The sequence below is a fragment of the Lutra lutra genome, chromosome X (genome assembly GCF_902655055.1).
Source record: "Lutra lutra chromosome X, mLutLut1.2, whole genome shotgun sequence".
NCBI classification, from domain to species: Eukaryota; Metazoa; Chordata; class Mammalia; order Carnivora; family Mustelidae; genus Lutra; species Lutra lutra.
Genome location: NC_062296.1, coordinates 61,410,403 through 61,432,562, shown reverse-complemented (window position 1 = coordinate 61,432,562; position 22,160 = coordinate 61,410,403).

Sequence of the window (22,160 nt, the reverse complement as noted above, 5' to 3'; positions counted from 1 at the left end):
GAAAAGATCCAGAAGAGACTTAAGTGATACTCACACTCTTCACTCCCAAATATGTGAATCTCAAAGAAACGTAACTCTTAAAAAATGAGGAAACCATTTCCAGAGAATAATATTTACCGGAGAGTATCTACAAAGTAAACACCAGACACAACAGCTTGAAAAAAGTTCTGACCCACTCACATAACTCAATGGCACAAGATAACAGTATTTAACTTGGAATAACATTCAAAGACACTTTTGATTTTGTTTAGCACAAATCATCACTCATCTCCAAGGAGAGAGGCACAGATGTCCAGCCATTAGCATAACAGAAGAATTGTTTCAAGATTCACATAACATTGGTTATTCTTTGAATTCTATTCAGCCTAACATATTTCAAGTTGGAGTAGGGCCAGAGGATTCTCTGCAAGCATTACATTTTTATTCGCATACGTTTTGCTTTTTAGAAAGATTTTCAAACCCACCAAGGAGTCAAAAGATTAATACAATGAATAGTTATAGAGATACTTAACTCAGATTCACCAAATATTAGTATTTTGCCACCTTCTGACATTAACATTCAACTTGGCTATAAGAGGAAAAGAGCAATGAAATATATATCTAAAATTTGTAAATAATTTTCCTTATGCAGCCAATAACATGACAGTGTCAACAAATTTCAGATTTTCTGAAGATACACGATCATCAGTGATCCATGAAAGGAAATGGCTTCGAGCCTATCCATTTTTTAAACTATTCTGTAAACTGTCAGGTTTCAAAATGCAATGTAGGACATGTGCGAATTTCTTCCGCCAGCTCTGTCCAGACTCATACACAATTAATGATGCAGCACAGTGGTATACCAACAAAACGGAAAACAACAACAAAAAACACACCCCAATTATTTATTTATACCCCAGATTGCCCCACAAAAAAACTTAAGGTTGCTTTCAAAAAGACATATTGTGCGTTGGTGGTATAGTGGCGAGCATAGCTGCCTTCCAAAAAGACATATTGTATAAAAGAATACAAAGGAACATTTGCGGGGATTGATATGATAGGAAAAAAAAATCAGAGGTAATATTGGATTTCCAGAGCATACAGTCCTATATAGTTACAACAATTTAGTTTTGCTTTCTGGTGGCGAAATACAAAGCAAACATGATAATGAACATGACTCATAGAGCCCCTGAGATAGATAGGGCTAAGTTTTTCCTAGGCAACTTGCTGATTTGTGATCTATAAATCCAAGAACAGCTTCTTCCGGGGGTGCTGTAGGTGAAGTTACTGACCATGCTCTATAGTCACATGTGACTGTGAGTTTTATTTGGTTTCGGCCAACTCACTCAGACTCAGGCAACGGCTTAGTGCCCAAATATCATTCAGCAAAAGCAATTCCTTTACAGAATGGCTATTAGGCACAAATCTCTAGCTCTGATGGTCTTACAGCCTAACTTCTGAGGCAACATTGAGAAAATCCAGAACAGACACACTGACCAACATACATGGATGGCTTGGGTTTGAGAGAACGTAGAAGGAGATGACAAGTTAATGAATGAGGTGCAAAGCTTTTCTTCGAAAAACATTGACTTGATGTCAAATTATATGTGGAAACATTCTCATCCTCCAAAGACGGAGAAAGCAAGAAATGCTACCTTACCCAGTCAGGTAACATAAAATCTCCACTCTATTCATAACAGTACACCAAGTAGAATACTTGGGAGGAATTCAGGAAAACATACCTTGCCGTTACAATTGTTGTATCTATATTTGTATACAATGGATTAAGCTAAAGTTGAAAATTTTCAAAAGAAAAAATAGGACAACCTTCATTCTTTTAACCTTCATTATTGACTATGATGGCACAAAGAGAGATCTTTGTGAGGTCCTTGACAACCAAATGCAGAAAGCCAAAGAACTACTAAAGCACCTGGTTTCACTTCTTCTTGAAAATATCCCAAACTTAATTAGAAGTTTGAGTCTAAAACATGTGACATTCACTGAAAATGTGATATGCCATAATGCAAAAGCTTTCTCTTAAAACACACCACTGTGTCAGTTACCATATACATTCATTCATTTCATAAATATTCGTGGAATGCCTACTATGTGCTAGGAACTATTCTAGACACTGGAGATCAGCAATGAACAAAGCAGTCAAAATTCCTGCCTTATATTCAGGTTAGGAAGAAAGACAAGTATTTATGTCTCGTGATAAGTGCTATAAAGAAAACCGCAAGAGGACAAGAGGGGCACCTGGGTGGCTCAGTCGGTTAAGTGTCTGCCTTTGGCTCAAGTCATAACCTTGGGGTCCTGGGATTGAGCACCGCATCAGGGTTCCTGCTCACAGGGTTCCTGCTCAACGGGGAGTCTGCTTCTCCCTCTCCCTCTGCCACTCCCCCTGCTCATGTGCTCTCTCTCTCAAATAAATAAATAAAATCTTTCAAAAAAAAGAAAGAAAGAAAATCACAAGTGGTGAGACAGACAGAGATGAGAGATGGCAGTCAAGCACCTTCACAAAGAATGCTTAAGGAAAGGCTTGCCAAATAAGGACACAGCTGAGCAGGATCTCAACTAAGCGATAGGGGGGCACCTGGGTGTCTCAGTGAGCTGAGCATCTGCCTTTTGAGTTCTGCTCAGGTCATGATCTCAGGGTCATGAGGTCAAGCCCCCCACAGGGCTCCACACTGGGCATGGAGCCTGCCTAAGATTCTCTCCCTCCCTCCACCCTGTCCCCCAGCTCTCTGTCTCTCTCTCAAATAAATTAAGTAAGTAAGCCATTCGGATTTTTGGAAGAAAAATGATCCAGGAGAAGGAACAGGAAGAGAAAAGTCCCTGAAGCAGGAGAGTGCTTGGTCGGTTCAAGAGATATTCCTGGAGTGGACGTTTGACAGGGGGTGGATTTGCATGGTCCAGGGGAGGAGCACCTCCTGGGCTGGTGTCTGTCCACATCAAGGGACTCAGAGCATTCTGGAGTTCCATCAAACTGACTGCTGGAGACAGATCCGCTGAAGGCACTTTCTTGACAGCCCATGCTACTCGAGGTTGAGTGGGTTTGTGATCGGGCAAGACGGAACATGCTGGCAAATGGTACTGAACAAGGGAGTGGTACCATCTGACTTGTGGTTTGTTTTGCTTTGTTTTTAAAGGATCGCTCTGTCTACTGTAAAGATAATACTAGATTGCGCAGGGCAAGGATGGAATCAGGAAAACCAGTTAGGAGAAACCTATGATAGTCTATACAACAGGTGAGAGTGGCTTGCACCAGGGTGATCGTAGTACAAACGTGGATGAGTGGTCAGATCTTGGATCTATTTTTAAGATAGACATAAAAGGATTTGCTGATTTTCCATGAGGTTTGAGAGGTCAAAGTCAAGCCAAGCTATCTGACATGAATGGAGTTGTCATTTACCCATATGGGGAAAACAGCTGATAGAAGAGGAGGGTATGGATGGGTTGGGGACATGTTAAGTTTGTGGTAGCAGACAGGATTCTGGAAGGAAACAGATGAGACAGTTGAAGTAGGCTAATATGAGGTAAGTTTAATGAAGGAACTATTTATAAAGGAATACAGATAAGAAATAACCCAGGCTAAAATCTGCTGGATTTTTAACAACTCCTCCACCAGATAGGGTAAGGCAACGGGGGCTGTATAAGACTGGGGAAGGAACTAAAATCTTTCTGTAGGGTGTAGCCAGTACTTGGGCACTCAGCAGGAAGGGAATCTGAAGACTAAATTCCCCAACCTCTTCCCCTTCCTCCTTATGCTCCTGCTGTTGCCACCTACTGTCTTAACCCAACAGAGAGCCACAGAACAAAGGAGTCCTTTAATTAAACCTGTAGACCTCAGATTCCCATGGCAGAGAGTAAAGAAGGGTACAGAACAGACTGGAAGGGGCAAACAGAAGATCTACAACACAGGCAAGAGAAGATCAAGTTGAGCTGCTTAATGGTTGATCTTTTCAAAAGAAACATACCACACTCAATTCAGTATGATTCTGATGAAGTCCTGTGCCCTGGGATGGGTCAAACTGATACGTAACTCAGTAACGGAAGAATTCAGAAATAGTGCCTCCAACAAATACTATCGTTGACTCCAGAACCAGACATTTATTGTTATATTGAGTTATGCCACATCCCAAAAGCGTGCAGCTGGATTAAAGCTAAAACCACCGGTGTTTTCCGGTGCACACAGCTCCTGATGGAACTTTCTTTTTGTAAGCTCTTGTGAAAACCTCACTTTTTTTCAGTATGATGACATATTTACAAAATTTCTCGGCCAAGAACAACCACAAACAGAGGCAAGAATATGCGACAGGAAAAAGACGGTCTCTTCAACAAATGGTGCTGGGAAAACCAGTCAGCTACATGCAAAAAAGAATGAAACTGGACCACTTTCTTACACCATACACAAAAATCAACTCGAAATGGTTTAAAGACCTAAATGGGAGACTAGAAATGATTTTAAAAAATCCTATAAAAGAACACAGACAGTAACTTCTTTGACATTGGCCACAGCAACTTCTTTCTGGGTGTATCTCCTGAGGTGAGGGAAACAAAAGCTAATGTAAACATCAAAATAAAAAGCTTCTGCACAGTGAAGGAAACAATCAACAAAATGTAAAGGCAGGGATGCCTGGGTGGCTCAGTCAGTTGAGCGTCTGCCTTTGGCTCAGGTCATGATCCCAGGGTCCTGGGATCGAGTCCCACATTTGGCTCCGCATCACATCTGGCTCCACATTGGGCTCCCTGCTCAGCAGAGAGCCTGCTTCTCCCTCTGCCTGCCACTCCCCCTGCTTGTGCACTCTCTCTCTCTCTCTCTGACAAATAAATACAATCTTTAAAAAACACACACAGAAAGCATAAAGGCAACCTGTGGAATGGGAGCAGATATTTGCAAATGACATACCCGATAAAGAGTTTTAGTATCCAAAGTATATAAAGAACTTACCAGGGCGCCTGGGTGGCTCAGTGGGTTAAAGCCTCTGCCTTCGGCTCAGGTCATGATCCTGGGGTCCTGGGATAGAGCTCTGCATCGGGCTCTCTGTTGGGCAGGGAGCCTGCTTCCTCCTCTCTCTCTGCCTGCTGCTCTGCCTACTTGTGATCTCTGTCAAATAAATAAATAAAAAATCTTTAAAAAAATAGAACTTACCAAACTCAGCACCCAAAACAACCAATCCGATTTAAAAATGGACAGAAGACATGTACAGACAACTCTCTGAAGAAGACATATGGTTGGCGAACAGATACATGCAAAGATGCTCAACATCACTGATCATCAAGGAAATGCAAATCAAAACCGCACTGAAAGAGGACCTCACCCCTGTCAGAAAGGCTAAAATCAAAACCACAAGAAACAACAAGTGTTGGTGAGGATGTGGAGAAAAAGGAACCCTCCCACACTGTTGATGGGAATGCAAGCTGGTGCAGGCATTGTGGAAAACAGTATGGAGATTCCTTAAAAAAGTTAAAAATAGAACTGTGCTATGATCCAGTAATCAAACTACTGGGTATTTACCCACAAAATACAAAAACACTCACTCAAAGAGATACATGCTACCCTGTGTTTTCTACAGCATTATTGACAATAGCCAAATTATGAAGCAACATAGTGTCCATTGATAGATGAATGGATAAAGAACATGTGGTATGTGTGTGTGTGTGTGTGTGTGTGTGTGTGTGTATTTATGTAAATATAATGGCATATTATTCAGACACAAAAGAGACTGAAATTTTGCCTTTGGCAACAAAATGGATGGATCTAAAGAGTATAATCCCAAGCAAAAAAATCCAGCCGAAGAAAGACAAATACTGTATGATTTCATGCATATGTGGAATTTAAGTAACAAACAAACAAAATGAACAAATGAAAAAATAGAAACAAACCAAGAAACAGACTCTTAACTATAAAGAACAAACTGATGGTTACCAGAGGGGAGGGTGTGTAGGGGGGATGGGTGACACAGGTGATGGGGATTAAGGAACACACTTGTCCACATGTCCTGATGAGCACCGGGTGATGCATGGAAGTGCTGAATCACTATATTATACACCTCAAACGAATATAACAGGGCATAGTAATTAAATTAGAATTTAAACATTTTTTAAACCTTAGAAAACAGAAATTGAAAGAATAAACAATGAAAATCTTGATACTCTGTGGACTGACAAAGTATATTCAGTGCTTTTGCAACCCTTCTGATTTTGCTTCTTTGAATGAAAGGAACTCCATGCTAAACCCTGACTCATTGCTTTTTGTTTTGTTTTGTTTTTTAAATAAAGTTCATTTTTAGATTTAGAGGAAAGAAATGTGAAGATAGTACACAGAGCTCCCATTTGCCCTGAACCCAATTTCTCCTATTGTTAACACAGTACATTACTATATTTGTAATAATTAACAAACCAGTATCAATGCATTACTATTAACTGAAGTCCATATTTTATGCAGTTTTCCTTAGTTTTGACCTAGTGTGCCTTTTTTTCCCCACTATACCATCCAGAGACACAACATTTCAGCCAATCATCATGTCTTTTGGGGTTCCTCTTGGCTGTTACATTTTTTTTTTTATTTTCCCTGTTTCTGATGACCTTCACAGTTTGGAGGAATACTGGCCAGGTGTTTTACAGAATGTCTCTCAGCTGGGATTTGTTGGAGATTTTTCATGATTACTTTGGGGTTGTAGTATTTTGAAAAAGGCCACAAATATGAAGTGTCCTTCTCCTCACATCCTAACAAAGGATGACTTCTCACTACTGGTATATTTATTTTTTAAAGATTTTATTTATCTGTCAGAGAGACAGAAAGCGTGCGCAAGTAGGGGAGCAGCAGGCAGAGGGATAAGCAGGCTCCCTGCTGAGCAAGGAGCTTGATGCAGGACTCGATCCCAGGACCCTGATATCATGACCTAAGCCAAAGGCAGAAGCATAACCAACTGAGCCACCCAGGCAGCACGTCTCTGTTGCTATCTTAATCACATGGCTCAGGTAGTGTTTGTCAAATTACTCCATTGGAAAGTTAATCTTTTATTTCCCACTTCTAGTGCTGAACTCTGAAAGATCACCTCCCACAGTCCACAAGTAAGGAGTGGTGAGTTATGCTCCACCTCCTCTTAGGACAGAATATTACATAAATTCTGGAATTCTTCTGCACAGATTTGTCTATTTTCTTATTTATTCAATCATTTATTATATCAGTATGTTTATATATATTACATATACATATATATATATTTAATTTTTTGGTGCTATTATAACTGGCATTATATTAATTCCTCATTCCAATTGCTCCTTGCTGGTATACAGAAAAGCAATTGACTTTAAGATATTAAATTTATGTCCTATGACCTTACTATATTCTCTTCTTAGTTATAGGATTTTGGGGGGGAGTGTGTTGAGGGGTTAATCTATATAGACCATCAAGTCACTTGCTTTTTGTGGTTTTTTTCTTTTTTTTGACAAGTCATTTATAAACAAGTTTTATTTCTTCCTTCCAAATCTATATACCTTTTCTTTCTTTCCCTCTCTCCCTCTTTGATTCTGTTTTTCCTGTCTTATTGAATAAGTCAGGATTTCCAGTATGATATTGAAGAAGACTGTTGAGAAGACCTCTCTACTTTGTTTCTGATCTTAGAGGTAAAGTGCCGCCCTTTTTTTCAGAGAGGGAGGAAGAGAGAGAGAGAATATTAAGCAGACTTCAGTCCCACTGTGGAGCCCAATGCAGGGCTCAATCTCACAAACCTGAGAACAGCTCAAGAGTCACATGCTTAATCAACTGAGCCACCTAGGCACCCTAAGCGTCTTTAACTATCAAATATGATGTTATCTGTAGGGCATTCTTTTTTTTTTCTGTAGGGCATTCTTTATCAAGATGTAAGAGGTATCCTCAATTCACATTTCTGCTCAGTTTTTTTTTATGAGTATTGCATTTAGTTGAATACTTCATCTGCATCAGCTGATAAAATCACATGATTTTTCTTTAGCCCCTTGAAGGTAGTGGATTAGACTGATTTTCACCTGTTGAAGCAGGCTTGTATACTTGAGATAAATCCCACTCATTCATCGAGTATAATTATTTTTATATACATTTCAAGTTTTCATTTGCTAATATTTTATGATTTTTTAATATACATGCATCGGAGATATTGGTATGTAGCTTTCTCATAATGCTTTCATCTGGTTCTGGCATGACAGCAATGCTGCCCTCAAAGGATAATCTGGGAAAGGCATCTTTTGCTTTTATTTTCTAAGACTGTGGAGAATTGGTATCATTTCTTCCTTAAATGTTTGGAGGAATTTGCCAGTGAAACCATCTAGGCTCAGCTCTTCCTTTTTGTGGGGAGGGTATTCATTATTGATTCAAGTTTTTTAATAGATACAGGGCTGTTGAGCTCTTCCTTTGTGCATTTTGGTAGTTTTTGTCTTCCAAGGAATTTTCCATTTAATGGAAATTATCAAATTAGGGGCCTAGACTTGTTCATAGCATTCCTTTATTATCCTTTCAGTATCAAGAGGATCAGCAGTGATCATGGCATTTCCATTACTGGTATTAGTAATTTATGGTTTCCCTTTCTTCATGGTTAGCCTGGCTGGAGATTTTTTTTTTTTTTTTAAGATTTTTATTTATTTATTTGACAGAGAGATCACAGTAGACAGAGGCAGGCAGAGAGAGAGAGGGGGAAGCAGGCTCCCTGCTGAGCAGAGAGCCCGATGTGGGACTCGATCCCAGGACCCCGAGATCATGACCCGAGCCGAAGGCAGTGGCCCAACCCACTGAGCCACCCAGGCGCCCCTGGCTGGAGATTTATTAATTTTATTGATTTTTTAAAGAAGCAGCTTTTGATTTTGTTGATTTTTCTCTTTTGTTTCTGCACAAAGTTTTATTGTTTCTTTTCTTCTGCTTGCATTAGGCTTAAATTGTTCTTCTTTATCTGGTTGTGTAAGGCAAAATCTTACACCATTGACTTTAGCACATCTTTTATAACAGGCTTTTTAAGACTCAATTTTCCTCAAACACTGTGTGCACCAGACCTCATACATTTTACTAAGTTGTATTTTCATTTTCATTTAGCTAAAAATATTTTTAAATTTTTCAACACTTTTCGACTCATGTGTTATTCAGAAGTGGGCAGTTTATTTTCCAAGTATTTTGTGACTATCCAGCTATCTCCCTGTTATTGATTTCTAGCTTAATTTCGTTGTTATCTGAGATATGCATACGATTTTGACCATTTTAAATTTGATTAAATGTGTTTTATGATCCACAATATACTCTAAGATGAATATTCCATGTGAGCTTGAAAAGAATTTGTTTTCTGCTCTTGTTAGACTGAGTGTCCTATAAATGCTAAACAGATCGAGTTGACTGATAGTGCTATTTTGCATTATTCTTACTAATCTGTATTCTTAGTCATTTTCTGCCCCTGTGATCTATCGATTGCTACAATTGAACTGTTAGTTGTATAGTTATGTATTACTCCTTTTAATTCTAACAGTTTGTGTCTAATGTATTTTGGTACTCTGCCGTTAGGGGCATTACATATTAAGGATTCTTATATCTTCTTAAAGCATGGACCCCTTTACCATGTCATTTCTCTTGGTCCCAGATAATTTTCCTTGTTCTCAATCTACTTTGAGACTAATACAGCTACTCCAGCTGTCCTCTGATTAGTGTTAGCATAATATTATTTTTGTCCAATACTTTACTTCCAGTATGTCTTATTCTTTTTATTTAAAGTGGAGCTTTTGTGGACAATGTAGAGTTGGGTATTATTTTTGTGTCTACTCTGACAATGTCTTTACTTTGACTGGCATATTTAGAACATTCTCATTTCAATCATTATTGATGTCATTGGTTATCGTGTTTGTAACTGTTTTCTCTTTATTGTTGTTATTCTTTGGGGGTTTTTTCCCCCTTCTTTTTCTGCCTTCTCTAGCTTTAATTGAGCATTTTATGTTTTTGTCTCCTGTGTTGTGTTTGGGCTTCCCTAAATATGCCTCTTTAGAATAAGTCTGTGTTTTGACAGTCTTTCAGCTAAAATCCTGTGATTACGCTGGAGCCTTATCGGTGTGGTGGGAAACTATGGAGATTTCAGAGAATTTTACACTGTTATACTTAAATCTCAGTATTTTAGTGGGCCATTATCCCTGGACTGTGACCTTCACAAGTGTTTCTTAGCTTTTTTAACCTTCTTAGGTGAGACAGGACAATTAGAGGGTGGCAGAGTAGGAGCACTAGATTTCCCCCAGGTGGGATAAGATGCTGGCAGTCTTTTCTCCTGGAGAGGAACTCTTTATTATCAAGAATGCTCTGGGAAAATTTCACAATGGTTCATTTTCCCTCCTCTTGCCACAGCCAAGAGGGTTATCTTCCTTGCTCTTCATCATGAGAACTTAGTGGAGTTCCTAGAGATAAAACCCAGGAAAGTACGGAAACCCCCAAAGAAATATGATCTGCAGGTGTTTTCCCCTCTTACACTAGTACTCCCTCTCTCCAGTAATTTATCAAAATTCCTATTTGTGTTCCTACTGTTTTATGACTCCAGTAGCTCCTGCTCTAAGGATTATTTTGCCAGTTATGCTCCAGAATCATGTGCCCCTCCATATTTACTTGTCTTGTCACCTTAGTTTTTGGATAGGCCCAAGACAACTCAATGATTTTTTTCAGTTTGTTCAATTTTTTTTTCTTAATTTCAAAATGGGGATGAGGGGCGTCTGGGTGGCTCAGTCAGTTGAGCATTCAATTCTTGGTTTCAGCTCAGAGATGATCTCAGGTTCCTGGGATCAAGCCTCACATTGGGCTCCACGCTCAGCAGGGAGATAGCTTCTCTCCTTCTCCCTCTCCAGTAATAAACAAATCTTTAAAAAATATATAGATAGGAATGATTATCTAGAAGCTCTTTCTATGTTAGAGCTACTGCTGGAAATCTGGATCATTGCTTGAATTTCTGACTTTCTTTCCAATAAAGATCTCACCACCAAGGAGGGTGTAAACTTAGTCTCTGCCTGTAAAAGTCCTTAACATCACTCACCCTGGACCCTCAAAAGGATCCATAAACACAACATTTTAAAAAAGCATCTATCTGGACTACAGGAAGGAATGGTCCCATTCTTTTAACAAATATCTGAATATGATGTACCAGAGTCATTTGCGTCACTGATCACATCCAGATAAATTTCAGTTTCTGGAATGGCATTCACAAAATGAACTCATTCAATGACTTTAGGGCTGTTATTTGATAGAGAGAGAGACAGCAAGAGAGTAACACAAGCTGTGGGAGTGGGAGAGGGAGAAGCACGCTTCCGGTTGAGCAGGGAGCCTGAGGCAGGACTCAGTCCCAAGACCCTGGGATTATGACTTGAGCCAAAGGCAGACTCTTAACAGACTGAGCCACCCAGGTGCCCCCTGGGAGCTCCTCTACAGCAGAATGTGTTTTTCTCTATTTCCATTACTTAGCGTTGTCCTTAGCTTACTGAATCAACCTTCTAGCTGTAGGACCATGGACATCTTGTTACTCAGCCTTAGCAACCAACTACCACACCAGGACATGTTGTTCAGACCCATTTGCCAGCTAACCCATAAGCCTGCCACACAGGAGGTCCAGGCTGTTGGTTTGTAGCTTCCCTCTTACCAAGGCTTTATAAGCCAGCATGCTAAAGGTTAATTTGAAAATGTCTGTGGCAACTAGGGATTGTGTATGGAGCCTTTGAAAATCTCCCTACGGATGATTGTAGGAGTTAAAGAAGTTCATATACTTAATGTGCTTAGAACAGGGACTGGAACAAGCCATCTAGATTAATAAATATTAGCTTTTATTTATTATTATAAAAGGCACTCCTTAAACTCTTGTTGAATGAATGGATGGGTCAATGAATAAGCATAGGGAAAAAAAGTGGGAGGCAGAGAAAAATGGTCTACCTCTCAGGGGAGGTCTAGTAACTACTCTAACTATGTTGACGGGGTACATGAACTTAAAAACATAGGTGTTTAATTATATAAACAGTTTGGTTACATATCAGTGATTCCTAACTGGCAACATGATACAATGCATTATAAGTAATCTTACACATTTGTGCACAGTAATGATTAGATTCCTATTACCATTTTTTTAAATTTCTGAGAAAAGATAAAACTGTATTTAATAGTAATGCTTTTTATTCAAAAGTTATGCTTATTCTGTAGAAAAAATTAGCTCTACCCCCACTAGTCCCTGAGAACTGCTGGACAACAGAAGCCTGATGCAGACAACAGAAGAAGCTTCTTAAACAGTGCAAACACCAGACACATCTTTTGGAAAAGTGGTCTCCAAAGTGGGGTGTTCACATTCAAAGGGGATGCAAGATGATCCACTAAGAGATCTGGAATTGGATCCTGGAAAGAGAACTAGGACTTTAGTGGAAAATGGGAGGGAAAAAATTAGAATTTCTAGTTATAGCTATGTATGAATAACAAAGGAAGAAAAGAAGCTTTACCACTATTGACTACGAGGCACCCTTACATCTAAAGTCACGGAGCACTCATGGGGACAGTGCCTCGCGCAATGGGTTACATAATGCAGCACATTGCAGTGGAATGCTGTTTACACCCACACAGTTATTAAGACAAATGGGTCATGTCATCTGGTTTTAACTAAATGAACCCTCATAAAGTGGTTAAGGAGCTAGAAATGATTTCTTCCAGAGGGGGGTTGGAGAATGAGAGCGTGTGCAAGAGCGCATGTGTGCGAGCCTGCATGACTGAAGGTAGCACTAATAATATAAGTTCAAGCAAACAAAAAAGCAAAGCTAAAATTGCTACTCCAATATGAACTCTTTATTCGACAAAAAAAGAGATTAAAAAAACAATGATGAATTAATGTGACCTGACAAGAAGTTGACATCAAACTTGCAGAATTAACAATGAGACTATTTGAAGTATGGATTTACATCTAGCATTATTAACGATAAACCTCTTTAACAGTGTCTACTTTGTGTCATAGCCCTCATAAAGAGAATGGCAATTATGACAGTCTTGAAAATCAAAGACATAAATGAGCTAAATCTTGAGCTAGGTTTTAAATCACTGTATTATTATGTCAAACTGGAATTTCAAAATTAGACAAATTTGTCATGAATTTCCTTAGCTCTAGGAGTGACTGGAGAGACTCAGTGTGCATATAAACATTCAATTTACCAAAGTTAGGAAAAATCTAAATATTAACCAACAAAAGAATGGATGGCAAATTATAGTATTACCATATAATGGAATATTATTGTAGACATTTAAAAGCACAGGGTCCTGGGGCACCTGGAAGGATCAGTGGGTTGGGCACCGGACTCTTGGTTTTGGCTCTAGTCATGACCTCAGGGTCAGGAGATGGAGCCCTGTGTGGGGCGGTGGTCAGTATGGACTTTGCTTGAGATTCTTCCTCTGTTCCCCCCACTCACATGCGCTTGTGCATTCTCTCTCTATCTCTCTAAAGTAAATAAATAAATAACATTTTTTCAAAATAAATAAAAGTACATTCCTAACATTAATGTATCTATGGGGAAATATGCTTAAACGTTTGTAAATGAGCACATTTTTCAGTGTATATATGTTAAAATGTATAACTAAAAAAATTACTTAGAGAATCTTGAAAGCAAATAAAACTTGAAAACAATTTATTTGTAAAATAGAAGATTATGGATGATTTCCTTTATTACTATTACTATTATTATTATTTTTACTACTATCGCCATCACGGTGACTCACATATGATGCATGAGTTAGAACAGAAAAAAAAAGCTGAGTTCAAATCTAGACAACTATACTTCCTAGCACTATGAATTTAAATAACTTAGAAAACCTATCAAGTCTCTCTTCTCTCCATCCAGTGGGTGCAATCCCCCATCAGATTTATCTTTTGTACTTCCTCAACTTTGCTCCTGTTCACTTTACCCTTGATCTCAACTACGGACTTCACTCCCACCGCCTTTATGGCCAATTGCTCTTACAGTCCTTCAAAAAAAGTTCTTGCCCTTGGGGAACCTTGGTGGCTCAATCAGTTAAATGTCTGCCTTTGGCTCAGGTGGCGATCTCAGGGTCCTGCAATGGAGGCCTGCATCGGGCTCCACGCTCAGTGGGAAGTCGGCTTGTTCCTCTCCGTTCCCCCTGCTCAGGCTCACATGCGTGCACACTCTCTCCCTCTCAAATGCATAAATAAAAGCCTTAAAAACAAACAAACACTGGAGATCTTGCCCATCGAGGAGCAGAGTTTTCCGATGCTGTCTGCTAGCATCACAGCTTTTGAGCTGAGGAAGCCCCTGACCAATGACTGAGCAGGGCAGACCAGGCCCTGGCTGTCTGGGGGATTGGCCAGATCAATAGCAGGCTTGAGGCCTCCAGCTGCTTGATAGCGCTTCTTCCTCCCTCATCTTTCACAGGAATTTACTCCCTCCACCCCCTACTTCCATTGCAGTGTCTGCTTCCCAGATGACCCCATTGATACACTGATCAACTCTACGTAGTAGGCTCCTGTGGTTTTGCTGCCTGAAGATGAGACTACAGGTTTGTAGTCTCAACTCCTTCAACCAATTCTGTCCTCCAGTGCAACACCACACCACAAGGAGTAGGATCTAGCTTCTAGAACAGCTGCTGCAAGGGCTGTTCAGGTATGAGGCAGTTAATTACTCCCCAGAGCAAGCCTGAACCAATGAGAGATGGAAGATGGAAAAAGTCAGGCAACTAAGTCTCTTCTCCTGTTCTCCCTCCCATGCAATGTTCCAAAACATGGTGTCTCCCCAAGCCTGTTTAAAGATGCCCCACGCACAGGCCTGGGTGGGCCTCCTGAGCCATCAGCTGTGGCTCATCAAGGCCTGTGGTGCATCCGTGATGGGTACAGTCATCAACTTCTTGGCTTTGTTTCCTAGTCTGGCCTAGCCACTTCCCTTTTCCCTCACTCTCCCTGCTCCGAGAAAGCCTCTCCTCCGGAAAGCAAGTTAACACTTAATCCTTGCCCAAAGCTCTGTTTCCAAGGGAAACCCAGATCATAAAAACACCGTTTGACTTCCAGAGTTGGGAAGAAGGTTAAACTAGATAATTCAGCTAGGAGAGGACGGGCATGCAAGAGGCACTCAGCGACACCGAGCTTAACGCTCATTTGACTGTCCCTCAGTCCATAGGATGGGAGCTCTGAGTGGGCTTGAACATGAGCTTCGGAGTCCACAGAGAATGCACAAGTGCTGATTCCAGCTCCCCTCGTCCCTGTTCTGAAACCCTGTGGATCGTGCCCCTGCTCCACGAACTGAAGCCCAGCATTGCACACAAACCAGATTCCTCTGTGCCGGGACCCTGTGACAGGGCTCACATAGTCACCTAGAAGTATTAGAGGGCAGGAGAGTTTTCCTTCGGAGCCAGGAAATCAGCTTCTTTATTGATTGCCTCATGCAGTTGGAGGAGAAGCCACTGCTAGGTGGAAATGCTCCGTGAATCCCCATGCCGAGTCTGTAAATCCTAGCCAGCTTGCGAGATAGCACATACACTTTTAGGAGAAATGATCTAAAATTAACATTTCTGCTAGTTCAAGCACTAGGAAACCAGAGATGACTGTGCTTTTTAGAACAGAAGGCCTGTGCGCTCAGGGCATATGCTGTTTCCATCTGTTCCTAATTGGCACTGTGTGGTTCAGGTGCAGGAGGGGAGACCATTAAGGAAAGAGAAGAGCCATGGTACCAGGCCCCGGATGTTGTAGATTTGCCCCCTCTAGGAGGAAACTATGGATCTTATCTCAGGACCACGGAGCACTCAGTCAGAGGTAACAGCGGAAAGGGGAGACAGAAACACCTAAGGATCAGACCATTACATTATGTGTGCATTTGCGGAGCAATTATAGCAGCAAGATAAGTAGGTGGCCATGTTTTTAATTAGTCTTTTCCCCCCAGCAGTCTAGATAGAAGACAACTATTACTAAAAAGAATCAAACAGTCCCCAATGCCAATCCCACTCGAAGGATGGCCACTCGGGGTTTTTCAAAATGAAATCCACAGACCCCCTGCCATAGACTCCCTGGGGTTGCCCAGATGATTCCTTTTAAACAAGCACTTTGGGTGATTTCAACGAATGCAAGATTTTAAAACCTCTGATTTAATTGAACTAAATTATTATCCAGTCCAACTTATCACATGCAGCTCCCAGGAGAGCATCCCTGAATAGGAATGCTTCAGGACAGACAGCGTTCCCTCTCTTTTCCTAGGGAGGTAAAATGGAGTAGAGGTGCCTGCTGTGACTCCCTCCAGCGCAATGCCACACCACAAGTTGGCCTTTCCCAAACGTCAGACAAGCTGGCCTCCAGGTTTCCAGGCAGCCAGAGCTTCAGAAAGATAAGGGAGTCTCTGTGAGTAACCATTTCACACGTGAAGAAGCCATGTGGCTCCATTCCTGCATTTCCTTGCATGGATGATTCACAAAATCTCTTTATGAAAGCCATGATGGAACTAACAAAGATCCCCTTGACTTGGAACATTCCCATTCTGCTTTGGCTCTCTGATGTCAAAGCCCTAGGATCAGGAAGGGTTTCGACCTGTAGCTTATTCTGTCTGGATTTCACACCTGACCCTTTAGCACACTGGTCAAGATCGGACTCTTCCTTCAATGCTACAACATTTCTCATCCACAGTACTACATCTGTTAGACTGCCACACCCCACGCCTTTGTGAGGTGGTTCATACACAATTGATTAATAGGGGAATGGTACCAGCATAACAAGGAAAGCAGAAACAGATTTACCATGAAGTTGACGGGCCCCTTTCCAAAGGTCCTAGGAAGAACCCTAACAGTGTGTTCACCTGATGCCCATCAGTCCGTAAGCCACTAAAATGAATGTGGGCGTTAACTGAGTTGGAGACCTATTCGGATTACAGAGAGTAGGCAATGGAAGTGCTGTCCCCAATCTGATCAAGTTAACGCCAACAGTCCCAGCAGACGACTCTGTACAGCACAGGAGTGGCTTTCAGGCATCCGCCTATTGCCCACTGTACCAGCTTACCTGGGTTAATACCATAAAGGCGTAGTAAAATAAAGCCACATATATCTCTAGGTCATCTGATCACATGTGAACATTCATACCACCATGACCGTAATCAAGATGCATAGAACGATCCCAACACCTTGAAGACCTCTCTGCTGGGGGTCTCTTTAGATTCACTCCCAGCCCCTTTGCCCCCACCATCCCTAACCCCCAACAGCTATTAGTTTGTTCTCCAACTATATAACTTTCTCATTTTATTTAGCCACATTACATGAACTCAACATGTTTCCTTAGGCTCCTCTTGACTATAATGTTCTTCAGACTCCATTTTTGATGACCTTGACAGTTTGGGGGAGTACTGGCCAAACAGAATGTCTCTCCATTAAGATGTGTCTGAGGTTTTTCTAATGATTAGACAGAGATTATGATAGTTTCTTGGCCTTTTGGCTAAGATCAAGCATAGACAGGGGTTATGAATTTTTTAGCGAAAGACCACAGAGATAAAGTGCCATTCTCATCACAACATCTCAAGATTCCATACTGTTGACGTGACTCATCACTAATGATGGTAACCTTCATCTCCTGACTGAGGTTGTGTTTCTCAGGTTTCTCCACTATCAGGTTACCTCGTTGTCCCTGTATTCATACTGTATTCTTTGGAAGGAAGTGACCACGCACAGCCCAAGCCTAAGGAGTGGGGAGTTACATCCACATCATTGAGGGTACAGTACCTATATACATTATTTGAATTTTTCAGCATAGATTTATCAATTCTCCCCCATTTATTTGCTTATACAATCATATATTTGTATCCACATGGACTCGGGGGTATTTCTTTCGTACTCTTAGCTATAATTCTATTTTATTTCCTTGGTGGTTCCAAGTGTTCCCGCTTTGTTCATGAAGAGTTCTTTCAGTTGTTGCCAGGTCCCTTTGACAATAATGCCATAATTGTGTGCATGTGTGTATTTCTGTTTGGGGGCACTTTATTCCTCTCTGTCACTACAAGATGCTCTAGGCTCATCTTGTATATTTCCTACTCCAGTTCTAGAACAATTTTCCCAAGGAGTCTTGATTCCTTTTATTGAGAATGGTCTTAAAACCAAAGATCTCTGTTCTAAGTGTACTTGTTGATGTGGGAGTGTCGTTACATCTATAATCTTTGCATGGAGTAAGAAAACACATGGGGCTATACTTACATAATATTTCTATATGTAGCCCTCTGCATCTATATTAAGGTAAGTAGGAGTTCAAACGGATGTCTCCAACTCAAATCCATTACCATATGGATCATTCTAGCCTCCTCCCCTTGATTATCTGTAACTTCCCATTCCAACAAAAATTTGGCTCCTGACAGTGGTCATACAGGTACCATGATTTGGGAATGATTTATGAAATAGGAAAGCAAGTCATCAAGTAGAATGATGTTTATGTAGTTCCTTCTGCCTTTTGTCTTACAGACTCAACGCCCTGCCAGAGTCACTTGTATCTTTCCTCACAAACAACTTGTTACCCAGTTTCACATACAATTTGATGTTCTCCTTGAAGGGAAGCCCCCCACATTATATGAACTCCAGAATCACAAAACAGTCAGCTGTCCCTCATGGGTGTCACAGTTGATAAATGCTTTTGTCCACACCTAATGGTTTGAGGCAACTGAAAACAAGTTTTCACACACAAGGGGAGAGACATAGCAACACGTGAAGATCTTAATAACCTGAAAATCCTATAGAATGAAATTCCTCTAGTGCAAGTGGCTTAGTGACTTCAGCAACTGCTCTAAATGTCCAAGAGTGGAAACTATCCAAAGTAGTTCCAAAGGCAAGCACAGATGCTGCAAAGACACTTATTTCCCTTGATGCTGATAGGAAATGATGATGAAGGCCACACCCCGGATGAAAGGTTTAATTTTGAGGAACTGCATCATTCAGTGAAACAGTTCTCTGGGACCTATCTTGGAGGAGGAACTAGAAACACCAGTGTTTCTGGGAGCAAAACATTGACAAGGCTATAGGGCTGGGTCTGCATATCAGTTCTGATCTCGCTATACCAGTAGGTTATTAGGCTCACATGCTTATTTTTGATAGTTCTCTGGTTAAGCCTTGCCATACGTTTTGAGTGGTAGGCCTCTAGTCTGTTTTTTCTCATCAACTCTTACTTTAAAAATGCAGTTTAAGCCTACAGTGTTCTGTAAGAAACTGCATGCATGAGTCTAGTGTTTACTTCTCTGAAGCTCAATCACTAGATCGTGGACATGTCCTTCCTGGGCAAATATTTTTACCTCATTCATTTTTATAAACTCAGAAGGTAGCACAGTGACTGCTGAGTGGTGGAATCTACATTATAACATTATAATGTAGTTTAACACCTCTGCCTAATTTCCTTTGGGTCTTATGGATGGACGGAGTTCTTTGCTCCTGGGCCTGCATCCTTTTTTTTTTTTTTTTTTTTGGCCAACCACTCACCTTCACATCCTAGTGAGGTAAGGTGGCCTTCTGCCCTGACATCCTTGAGATCTACCATCAGTAATTCAAAAGCAAACATTTCATCTGTACCTGCCAATTAATAATGGATTGGGCTTGATATTTTCATGGCAGGTATTGCTTTTGTATACTGTTTGCTGTCAAGCTCAGTCATGGCTGTGGGAATGCCTAATTTGTGGAACTGGCCTGCCTGCTTAAAATTGTTTTATTCAGAAATCAAATTCCTTTCAGCCTGAACAACCAAGTATAATAATAGCGGCTTGCATTTGTGAAGCAGAGACGTTTCCAGAGTGCCTCCTCTAATACTTCCCATGACAGCAAGGGGCAGATAGGGCCATCACTGTCCCTCTCTCTCTACAAGGTCCACAAGAGTTAAGCAACACAGGAAACCGTGAGTTCTTTCCCCACATCTCCCCCTATTTTTAACTTTCTGACTCTCCTGGTTTTCAACATGGCAGTAGTGTAGTGTACGTAATGGGACTACGGCATGAATTTCTCTCTCATTAAAAAAAAAAAAAACTCATTCACAAATAGAAAGAACGATTTTGTTAAGTACAAAGTAAAATGAGTTTTCAAGTACAAGAATGGAGTGTATTTAGAAGATAGTTGACAATTTTGAGACATTCTCTATGAAGCATCTTGATTTTAAAATTCGTTTAAAGTGAGGGGTCGGACTTTCTAGAAAGCAAACCTGCGGCTTATTCATCAAAGCTCATGATCTGCCAAATATGACACCTAACCCAGAGTTAGAAATGTCCTCAAGGCAGGCTTTGCAAACTCTGACCGAGAACTGAGGGTAGTTGATACAGAACTTGTAACCCAAAACCCCATAGAATGTTATTTTGGAGCCTGCAGAGAGCAGAGCTATTTGACCTCCTGGCATTCATTTTTTAGAGACTGAGAATAAACAATTCTGAGTGGGTTTGACTAATGGAATGATGGACAGAACAATGAAAGCAGATTCTTGCTTGAAGACAGGGAAACTGCTAAAACATAAAAGTACCCATAAGCTGGGATAGATTCTTGCTGAGGCTTGACCTTCAACCAGATCTCCTCAGGTGCCTGTCTTGATGGGACTACTTAAGGAACATCTTCAGTTTCAGTATTTAAGGCCATAGCTACCTAGGGCCCTCTGACTGCATCCCTCAGATACTAATGATCATCGGATATATCAAACATCTAATGATATATCAGAAAAAAATAAGAAACACTCCCTCATAGGAATACATTGGTTTTATTTTTAAAATTTTTTTAAAGATTTTATTTATTTATTTGACAGAGATCACAAGTAGGCAGAGAGGCAGGTGGCGGTGGGAGTAGGGGAAGCAGGCTCCCCGCTGAGCAGAGAGCCCAATGTGGGGCTTGATCCCAGGACCCTGAGATCATGACCTGAGCCGAAGGCAGAGGCTTAACCCACGGAGCCACCCAGGGCCCCCACATTGGTTTTAAAATACAAACTAATATACAAACTTTACAGGATAAACAATACCTATTCAGAATTGAAATTTAAAAAAAAAACTTGCTATTTGTTGAATGAATGGCTAGCTTAGTTTTACTTTTGATGGATCAAACCCCAAAGAGCTCTGATCCTGGTCTCCTTTCTATTGGTTAATCAACAGGAATCTTACCCTGAGGTATAGTTTCCTTCTACAATTATCCTCCAGACTGAAAGGGTGAAAGGAACTGGTGAAGTTTTAGAACTCGGGAAACACTGGAGCTAGGGAGCTCTAAGGATCTCAGAAACAAGAACATATCCCAGCTCTAGCTTAATTAAAACTCAGCTCTGCACACCTCCCATCCTTGTATCACTGGTCTCAAGCTGCAAATCCCAGGACAGCCCGATTCACCCAGCTTGGCCTATGAGTGTATCTCTAGGGTGGGGGCACCTGAGCCAGCACCACATAAAATCCCAGCCCGATGATTCATGGGTTGGGGGGAGAGCTGTTTCAAAGGAAAAGTAAGGTGGTGCTATTACCAAAAGAAAATGGAAACTGGGCCTCAGCACAAATTAGAAAAAGGTGCCCTCTTAGGTGGATATGGTAGGGAAAGACACTTTTCTCCATCCTAGAGGTAGGGATTTCAACCCCCACTGAGCCTTTTAGGGGTCTACCAACTTGCAACACACAAATGGCACAGATGTAAACAATGGCCATAAGGGAAATAAGGACATCAGTAGTCACTACTTACGGACACTCCATCAAAGTAACTTTGGTCAAGTCACCTGATGCTCCCTAAGTACTAGTTGTCTCAATTATGGCCTTGCTCATTCACAGAATCTACTCAATTTTCTAGTCATTCGCACAAAACACTTTTCTATGTATCTTCTTCTACTTTGGTCAAACACATTTTTCCCTTTCATCTTTGAAAACATCCGGGGATCCAAATCACCATGTCGCTCATACTTCTGGACATTGAGTCATATTTTGTGGCTTTCCCTTGGAGTGAGGATCAGCAAAATGTGTACTTCTGGATGACAAAGCAGAGTTTCTCACCACAGTTTAACTCTGGAGCCTGCTTCTCAGTCTCACTGTCCCATGCGACCATTTTGACCAGGTAGCCTAAGTATCACTGACCAAAGATGGACAACTGGGGTTGGAGGGGGCAGAAGGAGGACCTGTAAAGCCATTCTTCACTCTTAATACAGTGGTCCCTGCCCTTGTGCCCAGCTGGACTGACAGAACTACAAAACATGGGTGGATGATTTCATGTTCCTGAA